This window comes from Atractosteus spatula, chromosome 23 (genome assembly GCF_055471065.1).
Source record: "Atractosteus spatula isolate fAtrSpa1 chromosome 23, fAtrSpa1.hap1, whole genome shotgun sequence".
NCBI classification, from domain to species: Eukaryota; Metazoa; Chordata; class Actinopteri; order Semionotiformes; family Lepisosteidae; genus Atractosteus; species Atractosteus spatula.
Genome location: NC_142728.1, coordinates 2,552,811 through 2,558,571, shown reverse-complemented (window position 1 = coordinate 2,558,571; position 5,761 = coordinate 2,552,811).

The following is a 5,761-nucleotide window of genomic DNA, read 5'->3' as shown; positions in this document are numbered from 1 at the left end:
GAGCTGCAAAAGGTTTCATTACGAATTGTTTCAAGAACCATAGAAAGTGTTTCTGTCGACAAAAAGCCAAGGCTAAAGGACATGCCAAAAGCAATTCGTGGCTTCTAATGCTCTATTTTCTTTTCAACAAAGGTCCATAGGTTACCAAGGTGTCTGTTTTTGTCAAAACTTTTTTTTTTCCATTTCTTGCTCTTTGATTCATAGGTATCAGAATGGATTGTGTCAGGAAGGTCACAAGAACTGATTCAAAAGAGAGGAGAAGATATACCTTCAGATCAAGGCTAAGAAGGCAATCTTATTAAACAAATATATTAACCAGTCCTTATGGCTTGTGTTTGGAAGATATTTTGTTTCCAACACTCAGGTATTCAGTCTTTTTTTCTGCAGGATACAAGGTTACATTCAGTGTTAGAAATCAATAAAATGTTCTTTGTTGATAGATTAATTTAGATGTTAATGTTTTTTTTTCTTTAGTTCCAAGCAGCATTTTTAGCTCATCAAGTAATGTTGTATATTGGCATAGCCATTATGGTCCATATATTTTTTAAATTGACAAATTTTCACTAACTCAGTATGTGGGGTTCTTTTTAAAGGCAAACATCCTCAATGTGTTGCCAGACTGCTTCCATCTGAAATGACTCCAGATGAATTTCTCCTGATATATATGAGCAAACCTCTTTAGAATCCAATTTTTCTTGTGTTTGTTCTGATGAAAATGTTGTACAGCAACATTGTCAACTATAGAGTTAAGATAGCTGCGCTATATTAAAATATTAGGAGCCCTCCAATCTAATTAAATCACTCCATTACAGGCAGTGGATGATCTTGGTCTATGGCTTATGGATATCGTAGATTCCACCTAACATTGCAGAACAGCTTTTATATCTGTAGTAAGACCCCCCCCAGTAAAATCAATCAAGTCTAAAGATTGATTGCAACTCTGTTGTCATCACTAAGAAGGAGGTTGAGGGCTCAATGTCACATCCAAGAGCACATTAGTCACGTACACCTGAAACCATCCTGTGAGAGAGCACCATCAGAACGTGTAATTAGGTACCGATTGCACCCTAAGTGCATCTGAGCTAAAGAGAAGCAGGGATAATCTTAATCTGGAAACTCCCATATAGCATGTTGTAGGAGTCTAAAATAGATTAGCTGGTGTGCTAAATTTTTAGAGGAAGAAAAAGGTAGCATTCCAATCAGAATTACCTATCATCTAGCTTGTCCACCTACCTTTCCAACGTGAACATAACTGGGTGAGAACTGATATTACACAAGGCAGTTATATAGAGAAGGGACTGGACCTCCAGTAGTCACTGTTGAAACAAATCGGTCACTGGGTGAGAGTATAAAGCAGTCACCCATGGCTTAGGCCATTGGTTATGGGGAGGCTGAGATAGATAAAATGACTAATATGTTTTCCTCAGGACCTGAAATGTGTGCAAGCCATTGTCGTGAATGATGTCAGAAAGAATGTGGTCATTTCTTCTAGACCAGGATGTGGAAGCAAAGGGCTCAGAACAAGTTGCTAAGACAATTATTCCTGAAAGGGTGAAAATGTATGAAATACTGAGCATCTACCGAGAATGCAGCTAACTTGCTTTCAAATGAGTAGCGATTCTGTAATGTGTGGGTCCCTTTAAAGGGAAATTAAAGATCTGAAGAAATTTAAAATCTGAAGCAAAAAAAATTAAAGATCCAGGAGGTTAAGTATGTGTGTCTCCTCAACTGGGCACTGTCTTTAACATCTTCAACATAAAGGCTCATTAGTAATATTTGAAATTGGGAACAGACCAGTAAAAGCTTTGGAACACTACCCTGTTTACAAATGTTTACAAATGGTTTTCTTTCTGATTTTAGTACCCATAATAGCCAGTGGCTTGATTTTGACATTGTAATGTAGAGCCAATCTCAAATGAGAAATTATTAGAATATATAAAAGGTATTAAAAACAGCCTTTTATGTTTAGTATTAAAAGGCTGACTTGACCATATTATACAGCAATTCCAATTGGAATCCCATTTGAATCAGGGAATGTCCACTTCTGCATGGACTGAGCAGCTGTGTTTCACTCCTGCAGAGTTATAGGGGCATGTAGAAGCTCGGATTCAAGAGATAGCTGAAGAAGCCTCAAGAAGTTTAAGAATTCTTTGATCTTGGTCAACTCTGCAGTAACTACAGAAGCAGAGAAAACTTAATAGAAGTCTTGGAAACTTCATTAACCTGCTCAGGGTCTAACAGTGCAGCAATATTATTGTCTTTGATCACCTCAATAGAAGCTAATCATTTATTTTGTTTTAGTTTTAGTGATAACGGTCCACTAGGGTGGTCATCATGTTTGTTGTAAAACCTCTTACGTGAAGTTACATTTTTGTTCTTTTTCCAGCTCTGGGATTTTATTCCCACTAAGAGGTACACTTCTGTTTTTAGCTCAGATTAGAGCTCTTAATAAAACATTTAGTAACATCCCAAAAAGAATGAAGTTTGATTTTAGGACCATAGTTAAGCTCTAGTAAATCTTTCAAACCCCCCAGAGAGGTGTTTAAAAAAGACAGAACCAAAACATCAGCTGTTAGCAACACTTCTCCCTGTGAAATCAATACATTGAAATATGATTAGATATTAGGATTCTAAATCAAAACTTCAGTCTTTACTTAATTTTCAAATGTACAAGTTGTCATTCTCTTAAAATAAAGATACTGCTCAACAAAAAATGTTTAAGTACATTAAATTTCATTTTATTCCAGTTTTTACAGTAGAAGTCTACGTTATTTGAAATGATTTTGCTGAAGATATGTTCCTAGTCTTCTGGATAATGCCTGTAAAAACAAATATCCTTGTTGTTATAAATGATTAAACCTCACCATTAGAGCACATATTTCTAGTTAACTTGTTTTCTATTTATTACATTGGGAAAGAACGTAGTTTCTTGTATTTATAAGGAGAAAAACTGAACTGAAACATTTGAATATGCAAGCCAAATCTGTATACCCACCCAGAAGTAATAACCTTGAATGAGAATAAGATTGATTTGATTTTGGCATTGCGTCTAAACATCTGGTGTTTTATAGATAATTGCTTAGGATTGTGAAGCCCTCAGTGCATGGAAGACTGTTTTCATAGTTGTTATGTGTAAGTAAATGGCAACAAATATTTTAGGAAACTTTCATATCAAAAACAAAACTATTTTCCAAGCCTTATCTTATGAAACTAAAATTAATTTTCATTTTTAATTTTGTACACTTGTGTACGTTACCTTTTTTGCCCTCTTCAAGCATAGACAAGCTTTAAATCTGACGCCAAAATGTAGCAGGAATTTTGACCAAGGACACAATATCCAAGTCTCATAATATAGCCAAGACTCTTCAAAAGCACAAAATAAAATGAAAATTGCAGGAACATGTATTTCCAGGTTTGTTTTATTTTGTACATGGTATATGTTGAACTAGGAAAGAAGGCTTTTGGACTTTGCTTACAGTTTGTTAACAATACATATGTAAATACACAATATCCAGCATTTTATTTACTGCAATACCATGGAAAAAGGGTGATTGTTTGATGTTAAAAATTTCACAGGGAAAGCATTTTCTTTTTATTTTTACTATGTGATTTCATATTTGTGTATCTATATCTAAATGCCTATCTACATCTAAAGTACTGTTGCAAATTTCAGTGAGGTAGAAAATATTTTTATATTGTCTTCTGCATTTTGTGTTCTTATGTATTTTCAGATCTATTTGAATCCAGGTTTAAACCTATTCTTGTTCTCGTGCAGTTAACGTAGAGGTTGTGAGCCATTCACAGCCGCAGGGAAATACAAATGAACCCTTTACGTCAGGAGACAGAATATTAGAACTGATCATCTTGAGCACCTCAGAAGCTGCCATTAAAATGTCATTCTAATGCTGCAATCAAGCAGCAATGAGAAGGATACTTCACTGTTACAGAACATCTGTTACACGATAGTGAAAACCACAACTTTCCATGTATCAATAACTAGGCCATACATTGACATTATGAAATGCCCTGCAAACACGAAATAAATAACAGATCTAAAATTTGATAACACTAGCCAGGTCCAAATGACTCCAGTCTCCAGGCCTGTTTAACTGAAATAAGCACTGATTTGCCTTGGTGTGAGTGTGTTTGTGTCTATATGTGAATAAAGCAGTTAGAAGTACTGATATATTTTATTGAAAAGGTCTTTTTTGCTTTGTTTGTGGATGCCTAGCAAGTCTTCAGGCTAATTCTGTTTTTCTAGATTTTCTAATTGTGTATTACTGGGAATGAACACACTAAAATTGCACGTTAATGCAGTAATTCAGTTATTAAAAGATTTCAGAAAGGGGAAAGTATAAAATATTTGAAAAATCTGAAAGATAGCGCTTAGTAATTGTAGTATAATGAGCTACATTCACATAAACAAAAGTTCTCCAACATGCTGTTCAATGACAGTGTGCTACACAATGTTGTAAGTACTCAGATAAAGTAAGTGATTTAAGAACAAGGACATGATCAGGTTTATGCTTAGATAATTGACAAAAACATGAAAGCACAGCTTCTATTTCCTGACCTCAACTAGGTCTGAACCAAAATAGCAATAGTCTAAAATGTTAATTATTTATTTTTGACAAAAAGAACCATATTCTTCAAGGACAAATATTATGTCTGCTTTTCTATTGCAAAAACATGTCTATTGGAATAGCTCACCTTAATGCAACAACATTTTTCATCCATTCTAACGAATACAAATCACAAATTAAGTGATAAGTGCTAATAATCATTCATATTTAACTGCTTGCTTCAATACAGATAATTACTGTATTAATAAAGATTTTTAATGCCAAAAATCACAAAATCTTTCCTTAAAATTATCAATGCTTTCTTTAAATTCTACTGCTGGACTGTAATATTCCATGCACAGTGTATGATTTTAATTCTGTTTTCATTGTGTATATTTGCAGACATCTTTAAGGTATACCAAACACCGACCTTAGCTTTAATAATTCTGCATGTGGAAAAATTGTCTTCTGTCAATATGAGCTGAAAGAAGGTATAGGCAGAGAATCCTGATTATGGTTTAAGGAGCTAATGCACTCTTAGCTGAATTGACACCAAAATGAAATATTTATTGTACTGATAATGAAAATATATAAAGGCAGAGTGAACAGTAATAGAGGTTAACCTTGTGAAAGCTTTTGAGCATCTATTGATTGTTGTCTGACAAAGCAAAGTTCACAAAAGGACTCTTTAATTTCTAAAATACATCAAAAGAGAACAATAGCAGAGTCTTCTCTTTTTTAGTTGACAAGGCTCTACGATGTCTTTAAAGATGTGATTGGGTTGCTGTTTCCTAAGGCCCAGAGAATTAAATGAGGCTCTGGGACCATTTTCCTTCCTTTCTGTCTTACCACAGCACTGTTTTTAGTTGCTCTGTTCATGACAAGAAACACAAAAGGTAAGATTTGTGAGGCCTCCTCTTTGATTTGCCTTTAAAATAAAAGACAGCACTGTGTTGTGTGTTTAGGAATTATTTTATTTTACAGGTGTGTGTTGGAACAAAGCATAGCTGTGTGGCGATGGTATGGCTCAGCGTGCGTACACATTTACAGTACATGTCGATTTCACTCCCCACACATCCTTTGGTGTGGTCATTGACAAACGCACTTGCCCACTTGCATAACACGGATTTTAAAGTCCACATTATGTTCTGAGACTGACGGAAGATTTTTTAACAAAGTGAAGGCTGATGTTCTGTAGG